The sequence below is a fragment of the Bufo bufo genome, chromosome 6 (genome assembly GCF_905171765.1).
Source record: "Bufo bufo chromosome 6, aBufBuf1.1, whole genome shotgun sequence".
In the NCBI taxonomy this organism is placed as follows: domain Eukaryota; kingdom Metazoa; phylum Chordata; class Amphibia; order Anura; family Bufonidae; genus Bufo; species Bufo bufo.
This window is the reverse complement of record NC_053394.1, coordinates 103,449,354-103,465,168: the sequence shown is the minus strand read 5'-3', so window position 1 is coordinate 103,465,168 and position 15,815 is coordinate 103,449,354. Positions and strand designations below refer to the sequence as shown.

The following is a 15,815-nucleotide window of genomic DNA, read 5'->3' as shown; positions in this document are numbered from 1 at the left end:
TATCTTTAAAGGGGTTGTCCTGCAAAAAATATTCTACAGTTCTCAAACCAGCACTTGGATCTGAATACTTTTGTAATTGCATGTAATTCAGGTTTTGTGTGTGTAAAGCATGTGAAATTTGTTCCAACATTGAGAGAGTTAAAGGGGTTATCCCATGACAATTGCCAAAAATCAGAATCATACAGTACAGGACAACCTCTTTCTAACAAAGCTAGAACCAGCCCTGTACCTCACATGGATCCAGAGATCTCCCCATTCATTGCTCTGCTAGATTTATATCAAGCTGACAGCTCAGGGGGAGTGTCTTTTGTACTGCAGCTCGGCCTATCACAGCTCAGGAGGCGTGTCTCAGCTCTACCTATTACAGCTCAGGAGGCAGTTGAAGGATGAAACTGAGCATGTGCGGCCATCTTATTGAGCAGGTCAAATAAATAAGAAACAAAACAAACAGCAGGTGGCGCAATAAAGATACATTTTATTGAATAACTCAGTGGCTATGCTAAATTTTTAATTATAAAATAAAGAGATCATATTATACCCCTGTAACCATGGATTTTCTAACAAGTAGACACTGGACACATTGTGAGAAGGTCCCTATCAGGGAATTTGGAGATAACGGCGGGGCGTCTGCCTCCCTTTCAATGCAGATGGTCAGCGTCATTTCATACAGACCCACCACCGATTCTTACCCATTTTATAATAGCATGTAATGTACAAAACAACTCTGACATTGGCAACCAGCATCATTACCTTTTTCCATTTACACAATCTAGCCATACTGCATGTACGAGTGAAAATATAACATATGAGTGTTATTTTCTTGTTATAACCCTGTTATTTTTATTGCCTGCTTAAAACAGCAGATGATTACAAGTATTGGTAACTAAACCTCCTGCTGCTGACAAGAAGAAGTCTAGTTCGACGGCTCTGTGGCATGACAGCTACTTTCCAGCAAGTGCTAGCTAATCAGCGTGATTGCTGTCAGACGAGTGCTTGGACAACTTATAAACGCGGTTTTTGTCGCTTTCTGACAACTTTCTTCTTTAAGGACGCGGAGTGGCAGCAATTCAGCAATCATTAAGTGTTCCTCTGACAGCAAAAATGAACAGATAGGTAGTGGTTGTTAAAGGAATTATGGAATCATGTGGAACATCAAGTGCCCTTGTGATACCAGCCTTCCTTTCATGCAGATTCTCCATAACCTTGGAGTCTGACAGCGACAATGGCATATGCATGCCCGCCTGTAAAACCAGTGTGGTCGAGTTGCTGCAAGAACAGCCAGAAAAATCCTATGAGAGGTTCCTGTTGATTCACTGTAGCCCCTTTTCTACATCGGACTGTGGACATCAGGGCAAGCAAAATGGTCTATGTTCACACTGGCATCATGGTTCAGTTCTGGCTGAATAACACTGACCTTGAAACTGGACAGAGCTATGAAAAATTTATTGTGATTTACTGATTATCCCAATATAGTTTTTTGGGGTACATAGCATTTTTGGAAGCCAGTCCATTAGTAATGACTGAAGCTACCCCACCGCCCAGTCTCCATCATATTTCGTCAGAGTAAGGGCTCGTTCACATGAACGTATTTTGCATTCCGCATACGGGCCATTTTCTGCGTTCCGCATACGGGCCGTATACGGAACGATTCATTTAATTGGGTCCGCAAAAGATGCGGACAGCACTCTGTGTGCTGTCCGCATCCGTTGCTCCGTTCCGTGGCCCCGCAAAAATTATGAGTCCTGTCCTATTCTTGTCCGTTTTGCGGACAAGAATAGGCATTTCTTTAATGGAAGTCCTGTTCCGTTCCACAAATTGCGGAAGGCACACGGGCGGCATCTGTTTTGCAGAACGCAAAAAAACGGCACGGTCGTGTGAACGAGCCCTAAGGGTTTCTTCACCCATGGTCTGGTGTGTGATCTAAATTAAAGGGGTGGTCTCACTTCAGCAAATGGCATTTATCATGTAGAGCCACTTACTAATGTATTGTCCATATTGACTCTGGTTCGATTCATTTTTCTATCACATTATACAGTGCTCATTTCCAAGGTTACGACCACCCTGTAATTCGGCAGAGGTGGCCATGCTTGCACCCTATAGGAAAAAAGTGCTGGACTATGAGCACTCCACGGTCCCGGCCACTAGAGGGGCCGACACTTTTACCTATATTGTGCAAGCACGACCACCGCTACTCGATTGCCGGGTGGTCGTAACCATGGAAACGAGCAGAGTAGAATGTGATGGAAAAATCCATCTAGATAGCAAAGGAGGCAATATGGACAGTCACAATACATTAAGTAAGTGCCTTGTACTAACATTCTCTACATGGTAAATGGCATTTGCTGAAGGGAGACAACCCCTTTAATTTAGGGGTCTGTTGTGGTGTCTGAATGCATGTAGGCATCTCCTCCAGAGTCTGAATTATTTTAGAGGGCTGTTCATTGGTCAGAATTCATTATGGGGTCTGAATCAATTTTGCTGCGTCTTGCATATTACCAGTTTTAAGCCTTTTTTTTCTCATTTAACATTTTTGCAGGAGTTGTTTCCAAAGTTGGGAAACCCTGGGTTTAGTGTGCCCTGTAATGTGGTAAGAGATGGAATGAAAAAAATCGATATGATATTCTCCTATCACAAGGCAGGGTGGTGATTTCCAGATAATAAAACAGGATGATGAGTTTCCGTAATTGGTTGTTTTTCTCCATTTCAAAAGGTACGACTTTCTATTGCATCAACCAACCATCACGGATGTTGGAAAAGCCCCATTACAAAGTGCATTGCATCTCTCCACAAAGTCAGGCGCACTATTACCAACCATAAAACTGGCTTTTTTTTTCCCATCAGAATCTACTCCAAGGCAGAACATATGGTAATTGTAAGGAAGATACAGGAGGCTAATAACATAGACCGCTGCAGGGAATCCTTCTGCGTCTTATCGAAATGGCAGCATTCCGTGAAACGACAGATAATGACTCGATTATGCCTACGAGCTGAGGTTTAATAATCCAGAATAAACACTGCACGGATGAACTCAATAAATACACCAGCAGAGAATGTTAAATACTATGAGAGCGAGGGTAAAAGATACAGAAGCTTATTTAGTAACGAAGGTGCGATTAGGGACATTTAGTGCAATTTTTAAGCTATAAAAGAGCTGGCGGAGATTTTGTAACATTTCTGTAAAGTCGCCTTTCTTGAGACTGTAACCTGAGGAAAATCTCAAGATGATGCGCAGGAAAGTGTAGAGGTAGGCGATTTGTATGCATAGTTTATCCAACACACGTCTTGGGTAACCCATAAAACAAACGATATGCTGATGAGACAATTAAGATACAGTTTAAAAAGTCTGTTGCCATGGGAATATGGATATCTGGGATGGTATGTCACAAATAGGGGGAAAAAAAATCCTCTTAAAAAGACCGCCAAACCCCAAATGAAAATGCCCACAAAGGAACCATTATAATAAAATGCATAATGCATGGTAACCTGACGCAGCCCTGGGTCTCGTTAAAATAATATTCCAAATAAGGGTCCGGTCACCTTCTTCCTTCTAATGCGATCTGATACAAGTGAAACGATGGAGGTCTTCTGAGACGTTATAAAATATCTAGTCCTGAATCTCTGGATAAATTTGCAAACCTACCCAGCACAAAGTATGCCTGCAATGCTAATAGGTCCATGAGAGCGGTGATAAAACATTACATTAGGGCTACATAATGATCAGCGTATTAAAAGGGCATTTAAACTCCACTCCAAGCTGGAAAACTGCATATGTGAATGCAGGTAATGGAATATACGACTGCAGAAATAAATCATACTCAGAAGAGGCTAGAAAGTAGACCGGGAAGCAGAATGGACTGCCAGATAAGGCAAGAAGTTTTAAAAAGAAAGTTTTACAAAACAGCAGACCTTCAAATAATGGTTTCCTCATAAAGTCTGCATTCTGCATAACCCAACCAATCTGCTTACATTAAGACGAGGTATTCTCGTTCTAACGATTACATTTATTTGTTAAGGGAAGAGACAGTTATATATTTTTCAAATATACATCTATTCAAAATTTCTAAAGAGAGAAAAAAAAAAAAAAAAAAAAAAAAGGTACGGCGCAATTTATACCAGTAAAATGCATCTGTAGGAGGTCTGAATAGGACGAAAGATGGTGTCAGTCATGTGAACCTCAAGCCCATCATGTGACCCCTCATTCAGTTAACTGTCCAGATATCTAACAGGTGAATAGTAGTTTAATGAGATGCAGCACATAAGTATACAGCATATACAGTATTACTGCCTGCTGCAGCACCTCATCGTGTCTGTTAGTGTAGAAGCTCATCTAACATTGTTCTCCGTCTCCCCTGTATGTGTTGTTTGTAATTTATATTTTTTTAGTTAAATTTGTTAACATGACAACATCACCTAGAGACAGGCAGCCATTTTACAAATCACCTGGAAACAGGCAGCCATGTACACATGAAGTTGTTGTAAGACTAGGGCTACACCACGACAATATTTCTTAAGTGATAGACAATGGTGTCACACTGCAACAGGCTGTGACTGCAACACATCAGTCGCAAAAGATTCATCTAAGTTGGATTTTTGTGTGACTGTCATGAGTCGCAGCGCGACACCATAAACTATCATTATGAAAAATACTGCACAACACGTCGCAATGTAGTTGTACCATTTTTGTTGCGTGACATGTAGCCCTAGACTAACAGCCACAATGGTTTCCACTGCTAGTTCTATGTGGTTATCCCATGGGAGTGCCCTGTGTACTCACCCAGCACATATATATCATGTAGCACTGTTGCTTACGTCATGTCAATGGGGTGTCACATGTCTGATGCCATGTTTCAGTTAGACCTTGGATATATTACACAGGACTGACTGATTCATGGGCTATAACATTCTGCTGTGCAGCTAGGAGTCAACAACCTGATACAAGTCAAGTATGTAAGGAAAAATTTTCAACACATGTACAATTGAAAATTTTAGAATTTCCTATTAAACAACTAAGTCAAGAAAATAAAAACTGGAATACCCCTTTAAGGCTGCCTTACACATTCTCTCCCGACTCCCCCATACACATCTACGTTCGGTTAGGGCAAATGTGTCTGTGTTCAAAGAGGAGAGGGGAGATAGACGCTGCCAGACACCTGGAAAATATTCACTTTGCCCAATCCTTCTCTCCCCCAACATCATCTGTGTAATGTGTATGGGGGCCTTTAAGCTGGGGCTGCATGGCAATTTTGGCCACAACAAGCATGGAATAACCAAAGATTGCATGCAGCAGTGCAGTCTCAAGACACAACAGACCCGAATGGGGTCAAAGCATGACAGGTCTTGGATTTTTTGTGATACTGAGGTGACGGTCACAGCAACTTGCAAGTCACTTAGTGACCCCAATTATTTCTATCACGCTGTATGTCTGCAATGCTACACAGCGATCTTAGGTCCTGCTATGCTATTTGTGGCCAAAGTTTCTGTGTAGACCCAGCCTTATTAATATGGTCTTAAATTTAGACAGTTTAAAACCAGATTGTAAAGGGAAGGGGGAGATTTGAATGAATATATCTATCTATCTATATATATATATATATACACATACACACACAGTGGATATAAAAAGTCTACACACCCATGTTAAAATATCAGGTATCTGTGATGTAAAAAAATGAGACAAAGATAAATCATTTCATAACTTTTTCCACCTTTAATGTGACCTATAAACTGTACCATTCAATTGAAAAACAAACTTAAATCTTTTAGGTGGAGGGAAGAAAAAAAAAATGAACTAAAATAATGTGATTGCATAAGTGTGCACACCCTCTTATAACTGGGGATGTAGCTGTGTTCAAAATTAAGCAATCACATTCAAAATCATGTTAAATAGGAGTCAGCATACACCTGCCACCATTTAAAGTGCCTCTGATTATCCCCAAATAAAGTTCAGCTGCTCTAGTTGGTCTTTCCTGAAATTTTCTTAGTCACATCCCACAGCAAAAGCCATGGTCCACAGAGAGCTTCCAAAGCATCAGAGGTATCTCATTGTTAAAAGGTATCAGTCAGGAGAAGGGCACAAAAGAATTTCCAAGGCATTAGATATACCATGGAACACAGTGAAGACAGTCATCATCAAGTGGAGTAAATATGGCACAACAGTGACATTACCAAGAACTGGACGTCCCTCCAAAATGGAGGAAAAGACGAGAAGAAAACTGGTCTGGGAGGCTACCAAGAGGCCTACATCAACATTAAAGGAGCTGCAGGAATATCTGGCAAGTACTGGCTGTGTGGTACATGTGACAACAATCTCCCTTATTCTTCATATGTCTGGGCTATGGGGTAGAGTGGCAAGACGAAAGCCTTTTCTTACGAAGAAAAACATCCAAGCCAGGCTACATTTTGCAAAAACACATCTGCAGTCTTCCAAAGCATGTGGGAAAAGGTGCTATGGTCTGATGAAACCAAGGTTGAACTTTTTGTCCATAATTCCAAAATATATGTTTGGTGCAAAAACAACACTGCACTTCACCAAAAGAACACCATACCCACAGTGAAGCATGGTGGTGGCAGCATCATGCCAAGGGGCTGTTTTTATTCAGCTGGAACTGGGGCATTAGTTAAAGGGATTCTGTCACCAGAATTTACCCTACAGAGATATTCATATGTGCCCATCAGTCTGCTTGTTTTGTATTAAATGATCCCACTCTTACTGCTCTGTGTTTCTTTTATTCGTCAAAAAAAGCGATTTTATTGCTATGTAAATTACCTTGATAAGGAGCCCAAGGGGTTGTCCCACGATCCGATGGAGCCCGGCCGTAATCTCGCGCAGGCGCAGTGTACACAGTAGTCTGCGCCTGTGCGGACTACTGGCACAGGCTTCGTTGATCCAACTGCACATGCGCCGGCTCCCTGCGCACGCGAGATTACGGCACTTGGAAGGAATGACGTCAGGGCAAGTGCAGTGAATAAATTAACTGGTAGGCAGTAGGTGCTACAATAGGGGCATATCCTAGCGATATGCCCCAATTGCCCATGATGAGAAACCCCCTTTAAACATAAGAACTATACCAAGGTCAATTTTACAAACTTCTGCTTTGAAAAATCTCTATTGACTTACTTAGTGGCATATTGCCTTTAATAATTTGATAATCTCCTCAACATATCTTTTGATAAACTCCCTGGCCTGATATAAAATTAATTAAGTCATTAAGATCAAAAGCATTAAGCAAAACTGAGATGAAAAAGACTACAGCCTAATGAATAAAGGACATACAGTACATTCGGAAAGTCTTCAGACCCTTCCATTTTTTTTCACATTTTGTTGTGTCGCGGCATCATTCTGCTCTCAATACACCAGAAAGACAAAGTGAAAACAGAATGTTTGAAATCGGATAATTTATTGAAAAGGAAAAACTAAAATAATAAAGTATTTTTACCCTTTATTAAGTACTTAGTTGAAGCACCTTTGGCAGAGATTTAAGCCTCTAGTCTTTTTAGGTATGATGCCACAAGGTTTACCAACCTGGATTTGGGGATTTTCTGCCATTCTTCTCTGCAGAAGCCCTCTCAAGCTCTGTCAGGTTGGTTGGGGACAGTTGGTGGACAGCCATTTTCGAGGCTCTGGCTGAGCCACTTAGGGACAGTCACAGAGCTGTCTCTAAGCCACTCCTGTATTGTCTTGGCTGTGTGCTTAGGGTCATTGTCATTTTGGAAGGGGAACCTTTGGCGCAGTCTGAGGTCTAGAGCACTCTGGATCAGGTTTTTATTAAGAATATCTCTGTACTTTGCTCCATTTAGCTTTCCCTTAACCCTGACCAGTCTCCCTGGCCTTATTACTGAAAAATAACCCCACAGTTTGCAGCCACCACCATGCTTCACTGTATGGAAGGTATTGGGCAGGTGATGAGCAGTCTTTTGTTTCCTCCAGACAAGACACTTAGAATTGAGGCCAAAAAGTTAAATCTTGGTTTCATCATAGTAGAGAATCTTGTTTTTCAGTTTAAGAGCACTTTTTCACTTCAAGAGTATGTGCAATTTGGCAAACTCCCATGTGTCTTTTACTGAGGAGAGGCTTCTTTCTGACCACTTTGCCATAAAGCCCAGATTGGTGGATTGCTGCAGTGATGGTTGATCTTCTGGAAGTTTCTCCCATTTGCACACAGGATCTTTGGAGCTCAGCCAAAGTGACCATTTGGTTCTTGTTCACCTCTCTTACCAAGGCCCTTCTTCCTCGATTACTTAGTTTGGTGGGGCATCCAGCTCTAGGAAGAGTCCCAGCTGCTCCAAACTTTTTCCATTTAAGAACTATGGAGGTCACTGTGCTTTTGGGAACTTTCAGTGCAGCAGATTTTTTGTAACCTTCTCCAGATCTGTGCCTCCACACAATCCTGTCTTTGAGTTATACACACAGTTTTTCCCCCTCATGGCTTGGTTTTTGCTCCGATAATCAGTCAGCTGTGAGACCTTGTATAGACAAGGATGTGTCTTTCTAAACCATGTCCAGTCAAATGAATGTATTATAGATGAAGCAATCAAGGTGCAGAAACATCTCAAAGATGATCAAGAGAAACTGGAGGCTCCCAGAGCTAAATTTCAACTGTCAAAGCAAAGGGTCTGAATATTTATGTCCATACCAAATTTTAGTTTTTCCTTTTTAATAAACTTGCAAACATTTCTAAAATTCTCATTATTGGATACTGAGTGCAGAATGATGGGGGGAAACTGTTTTTTTTCTTTTTCTATTTTAGTACAAGGTGGCATCATAATACAATGTGAAAAAAGTGAAAGGGTCTGAAGACTTTCTGAATGGATTGTAACTATTAGGCTCTGTATATCACAGAGAGAAATGACTTTTCATCTAAAACATAACTTTTACTATCGTTGGTTAAAATATTACCCCATCTAAATATTAATGTTAGGCTACGACAAAATGAATAGACAAGGCCTTACTTTGGACGTGTCCAGGATAGTACAGTCCGATATATAAAAAATAACGGCAACTTACAGTTAGATGACTGTGGACCTGGCCAGACGGTGAAAGAGAGGTGAAGTCTGAGCCGGGGATAGATGAGGGGGAGGGGGAACAAAGTCCCTAATACATCTCTCAATGTACCCATGCCTACAGGCGGAGCACGCGCCCCGAAAGGGGCGACGCCACCTCTCGGTGGCTAAGCCCTCGCTGTCGCCTATTACCCTGCCTGTAAGGATTGAAGATGTTCGTCCCTTCTTAGCAGTTTGTCCCGACGCGTTTCCCCAGTAATTGTAAAAACTGCTTCATCTATCCTGAGTCCCCTGATGAACCAGTTTTTACAATTACTGGGGAAACGCGTCGGGACAAACTGCTAAGAAGGGACGAACATCTTCAATCCTTACAGGTAGGGTAATAGGCGACAGCGAGGGCTTAGCCACCGAGAGGTGGGGTCGCTCCTTTCAGGGCGGGTGCTCCGCCTGTAGGCAGGGGTACATTGAGGGATGTATTAGGGACTTTGTTCCCCCTCCCCTCATCTATCCCCGGCCCAGACTTCACCTCTCTTTCACCGTCTGGCCAGGTCCACAGTCATCTAACTGTAAGTTGCCGTTATTTTTTATATATCAGACTGTACTATCCTGGACACGTTCAAAGTAAGGCCTTATCTATTCATTTTGACGTAGCCCAATATTCATATTTAGATGGGGTAATATTTTAAAACGATAGTAAAAGTTATGTTTTAGATGAAAAGTCATTTCTCTCTGTGATATACGGTACTATATTGATACTTTTCGCAGGCTCTGTAGTTATCAGAATTGTGACTTCCATTTACAGCAGAAACCACAACTCTGTGCTGGATCTTTTTCACCACGTAAACTAGTGGTATCCAAGGAACCCCAGTGACTTACGGGTATGATGGGGTCTGCTGAGGTGTCCATCATTTTGATTGAAAAAAACCCATCATTGTATGCTGCATTACTTTGTTTTTCCTCAAATATGACGAAAACTGCAGTGAGGACTTAAATGCAGATGTGAACACAGCCTGAGGATGACATACAGGCTAAAAAATACTACACTGAACAGCAATACATCTACATTGTCAGAACAAATGCAAATAAATGTGCATTAGCAATATAAGGGAACTTTCACACTAGAGGTTTTTTTTTCTCAGCATAGGAGTTCTGTCCTAGGGGCTCAATACCGGATAAAAATCAGCTTTATACTAATGCATTCTGAATGGACAGCAATCCATTCAGTATGCATCAGGATGTCTTCAGTTCTATCACTGTATGGTTTTTGAACGGAGAAAATACCGCAGCATGCTGCAGTATTTTCTCAGTCCAAAATTCCGGAACACTTGCCGCATAATTTTACATTGATATGCATAGTGCCGGATCCGGCCCTAAGTGTTCCGGAAAAACGGATCCGGTTTTGCGGTCTGCGCAGACCTTTAAAAAAGCAAAAAATTGCAATACATTTGTGAGACGGATCTGCATTCGGATCCGTCTACAAATGGTATCAGTTTGCATACAGATTGCCGGATCCGGCAGGCAGTTCTCGCGACGGAACTGCCTGCCGGAATCCAGCGACGCTAGTGTGAAAGTACCCTAACATGGCATTAAATTAGTATTTAGCTGGGGGACTGCAGCAAGAACTATGTAACTTGTTTGCGTCTAAACAGGTTGGTCTGTGGACATATTCCATGTATCCTATTATGGCCATGGGCATGCTGCAAATGCACAAACTCTCTTTCTGGCCAAACAGTAGATGTGGATTCAGTAGACGGATATAAAGCCTCTGGCAAGCTGTGCTTGTCTCACCCACTTGTTCTGACATTTGTTGGAGGCGCTCACAGGAAGGCGGCTCTTTTAACCACACTTGATGTTCCTGAGAGAATACTGATAGCTGGAGAAAAGATATTTTTGACCAGTGCAACTTAGTGTTAAGCCATATAGCGGTGTCCGTGATATACCGCTGTATTAGGAAAGGATGATATCACTGTTTCTTAATAATCGCTGTGTTTAGTGACGTCATAGGAGCGGTCGCATGTGTACTGACTGCTTCTCAAACATCCATGTCTGGCTGCCTGAATACATTACATGTTAGTCCCCGCAGTGGACACCCCTCTCCTCGCTCCTGTTTCTCCATCAACCCGCCCAACGAAGTCTGATGTTGGATGTCAGGAAACAGCCGCGCACATGAGCCAGGCGGCCAACGTCAGCAGCCAGTGAGAGAGGCGAAAACAGCCGGTCTCTCTCAGGGAGTTCACATGGTCCTGGCCTGCGACCGTCCGAGGTGGGGGAAGTGTGACAGTGCGGAGCGGGATGTAAAAGATAGTACTGGGTACTAATGAATAAAGGTGTTACACTCTCCGCTCAGGCTCATCAGCGGCCCCTGCACATGGCACTTGATATCTACCCAATAGCAGGAGATAGGGAATATACCTGTCATGAGTCCCATCAGTATAAGCCTCATACTGTATAATGTCTCCCTGTTGCCCCCATACGGGAGCAACAAGGAGACACTACTGTATACTATATGGGGCAACAAGGAGACATTATACAGTAATACAGTATAATGTATCCTTGTAGTCCCCATACAGTAATACAGTATAATGTATCCTTGTGGCCCAACCCATACAGTATAATGTCACCTTGTCGCCCCATACAGTATAATGTCACCTTGGCCCCATACCGTATAATGTCATCTTGGCCTCAGTCGCCCCATACAATATATTGTCACCATGTGGTCCACATACAGTATAATGTCTCCTTGTTGGATGGATATTTATCTCAACATATATCGTTTACGCAATAAATTTCTTAATATTGTTATCATGGGAATGTTTTTGATATCGCCCAACCCTAGTGCAATTCTCTTTTGCCGCAGTAGCCTTCCCCTCACATCAGATTATATTTTACTCTCAGTTATCCCTGTCAATCCTCCCATTCCCCTTTCAATTTTTGCTCAAAGCAGCCTTACTTCTTATCCCATGGCACTGGCTTTCTGTTTCGGGTCCTCTCAGTTGACCGACAGATTGCCAAGATAAATGAAATCCCTCATTTTGAGGAGCTCTCTCACTAGGAAGCATGCTCTAGAAGTGTTTTTCAAAAAGATATGGCAAGCTTGGAAAGATTTCAGAATTTCTCCTAAAAAGCACCACCTTTTTTTCAGACCCAAGTAAAAAATCTCTCTTAGGGTCCATTCACACATCCGCATGAATGGGTCCGCATCCGTTCCGCAATTTTGCAAAACGGGTGCCGACCCATTCATTTCAATGGGGCCGCAAAAGATGCAGACGGCACACCGTGTGCTGTCCGCATCCACACTTCCGTTCCGCGGCCCCGCAATAAAGATAGAGCATGTCCTATTCTTATCCGCAGCCATGGACAAGAATAGGTATTTCTATCATGGTGCCGGCCATGTGCGGTCCGCAAAACACTTGTGGATGTGTGAATGGACCCTTAGGCTATCTGCATACGGCTGCGGGATGCAAGAAATTCCGCACAAATTTCCATGTGGATTTCTGTGCGTTTCCGCACCAAAAATTGAGAATCTGTTCATTTACTTAGATCTCACACTTGCATTGAAAAGGGTGAAACTCGCACAAAAGAACAACACAAAGAATAAACATCCTGCGGATTTCAAGTTCTGCATGGCAAGTCATTTTTATCAAGGATCAAAAAACTAAAGTATACATGATATTTGTCTAATCTCAGACACTTTGCTGGTAGCGTATTACACTGCTTTTTTTCACATAAGAATTCACACTGAAAAAAAAAAGTACGTGATCTGCAACATGTGCCGGTAGCCTTAATATTCTCTCTAATCTTTTTAGCCTTTTTGTTTATTAGCCATAATTTCTAAGTATTTGCTTGTGGATACTTTTGTCCCTTGTGCCTCCTTTATTTGTTTGGAGTTTTGCAATCCATTATAATAAATTACTGTAATTTCCCATTTTCTGTGTCACAATGTATTTTCTATTTATTAATTTACTTTGACCTATTGTTACTCGCTTGTTGTGAGTGTATATTGCTCTGTCATAAAAAAACTTTCAATTAGGCCTCATGCACACGACTGTATGTATTTTTCAGTCCTCAAACCGCGGATCCACCAAGTACGGATGACATTAGCATCCCGCAATTTCTGCAGACCCCATTGTCAAAATGTCTATTCTTGTCCACAAAATGGACAAGAATAGGACATGTTCTATTCTTTTGTCGGATGGACACACGCATACGGAGAGCACACACTGTGTTGTCCTCATTTTTTGTGGCCCCATTGAAATGAATGGGTCTGCATCCAATCCACAAAAAATGCGGACAGGATGCAGAATAAAAATACGGTTGCGTACATGGGGCAATAAAGTTGAAACTCCATGCCAGGCATCCCCCAGGCGCATAATAGCATTTATATTATATTTCTATAAATGCTATCATGCTCACTTGCAATTCATTCTAAATGCAGCTATGGTTCAAAGAATAAACCCAGCGGCCTTGAAAACCTTAAAAGGGTTTATAAGATTAGAGCAAAATTAAAAAATAAAAAAAAAATGCATTCCTCTGCATCAGTATCAGGATGCATCTGATACTGCAGCTCATCCTAATTCCAGTGACTAGGGCTGATACCAGACACAGTTCATAGAAAATAGTGGTGCGGGTTTTTTTTTATTTAAAGAAAGTGGCCCATTTATTTTTTTCAAATCTCATACAAGTGCCTTAAAGGGGTTGTCCCACGAAAAATATTCTACAGTTTTCAAACCAGCACCTGCATCTGAATACTTTTGTAATTGCATGTAATAAAAAATTTAGCATAGCCACTGAGTTATTCAATATCTGTACAGCGCCACCTGCTGTTTTTTTTTTTTCTTCTTTCTTTGTCCTGCTCACTGAGAAGGCCGCACATGCTCAGTTTCATCCTTCAGCTGCTTCCTGAGCTGTAATAAGAAGAGCATGGACACGGCCCCGGAGCTACAGCACAAATGACACTCCCTTGAGCTGTCAGATTGATATAAACCCAGTAGAAATGAATGGGGAGATCTCTGGATCCATATGTGGTACAGGGCTGGTTCTAGCCTTGTTAGAAAGAGGTGGCCATGTACTATGAGATGTCTGATTTTCATTTTGTACATTAGTCATGAGATAACCACTTTAACCTCTTTAGGACACAGGGCGTACAGGTACGCCCTGATGTCCTGGTACTTAAGGACACAGGACGTACCTGTACACCCTGTGTATTTCCGATCACCGCCGCGCGGCAGGCGGTGATCGGAAGCCGGTGCCTGCTCAAATCATTGAGCAGGCACCTCGGCTAAATGCGCGGGGGAATCCCGTGACCCCCCATGTCGGCGATCGCCGTAAACCGCAGGTCAATTCAGACCTGCGGTTTGCGGCTTTTTATTGTGCGGGCGTCAGCGGTGCCATCGGGTCCCCATGGGGCTGTAGGGGGGACCCGATGGCATGGAAGGCAGCGCAATGCCTTCCTGAGGCATCGCCGCTGCCTTCCTGTGACGTGCCTGTGAGATCCAGCCCCCTGGATCTCACAGGCCGGAAGCTGTATGAGTAATACACACAGTATTACTCATACAGCCAGTGCATTCCAATACAGAAGTATTGGAATGCATTGTAAAGGAATATACCCCCCAAAGCTGAAGTCCCAAAGTGGGACAAAAAATAAAGTGAAAAACAAAAGTTGAAAAAAATAAAGTTTTCCCCCCAAAAAATTAAAAGTTTCAAGTAAAAATAAACAAAAATCTAATTTTCCCCAAATAAAGTTAAAAAAAATTGGTAAAAAATAGGAGGGGGGGGGGGGGAATAGACATATTAGGTATCGCCGCGTGCGTATCGACCGGCTCTATAAACATATCACATGACCTAACCCCTCAGATGAACACCGTAAAAAAATTTTTTTTTTAAATGTGCTAAATAAACAATTTTTTGTCACCTTACATCACTAAAAGTGTAATAGCAAGCGATCAACAAAGTCATATGCACCCCAAAATAGTGCCAATCAAACCGTCATCTCATCCCACAAAAAATGAGACCCTACCTAAGATAATCACCCAAAAACTGAAAAAACTATGGCTCTCAGACTATGGAGACACTAAAACATGATTTTTTTTGTTTCAAAAATTAAATCATTGTGTAAAACTTACATAAATAAAAAAATTGTATACATATTAGGTATCGCCGCGTCCGTGGCAACCTGCTCTATAAAAATACCACATGATCTAACCTGTCAGATGAATGTTGTAAATAACAAAAAAAAAACTGTGCCAAAACAGCAATTTCTTGTTACCTTGCCTCACAAAAAGTGTAATATAGAGCAACCAAAAATCATATGTACCCTAAACTAGTACCAACAAAACTGTCACCCTATCCCGTAGTTTCTAAAATGGGGTCACTTTTTTGGAGTTTCTACTCTAGGGGTGCATCAGGGGGGCTTCAAATGGGACATGGTGTCAAAAAAAAAAACAGTCCAGCAAAATCTGCCTTCCAAAAACCGTATGGCATTCCTTTCCTTCTGCGCCCTGCCGTGCGCCCGTTAAGCAGTTTACGACCACATATGGGGTGTTTCTGTAAACTACAGAATCAGGGCCATAAATATTGAGTTTTGTTTGGCTGTTTACCCTTGCTTTGTAACTGGAAAAAAAATATTAAAATCTGCCAAAAAAGTGAAATTTTGAAATTGTATCTCTATTTTCCATTAATTCTTGTGGAACACCTAAAGGGTTAACGACGTTTGTAAAATCAGTTTTGAATACCTTGAGGGGTGTAGTTTCTTAGATGGGGTCACTTTTATGGAGTTTCTACTCTAGGGGTGCATCAGGGGGGCTTCAAATGGGACA

At 41.9% G+C, this 15,815-nt stretch overlaps 1 protein-coding gene across 4 annotated transcripts in view; it reads right to left on the bottom strand.

Annotated features, from left to right (window-relative positions):
• WDR11 (WD repeat domain 11) overlaps nt 1–15,815 on the bottom strand; it is a 131,232-nt gene that overhangs the window by 70,115 nt on the left and 45,302 nt on the right. The window lies entirely within an intron of this gene.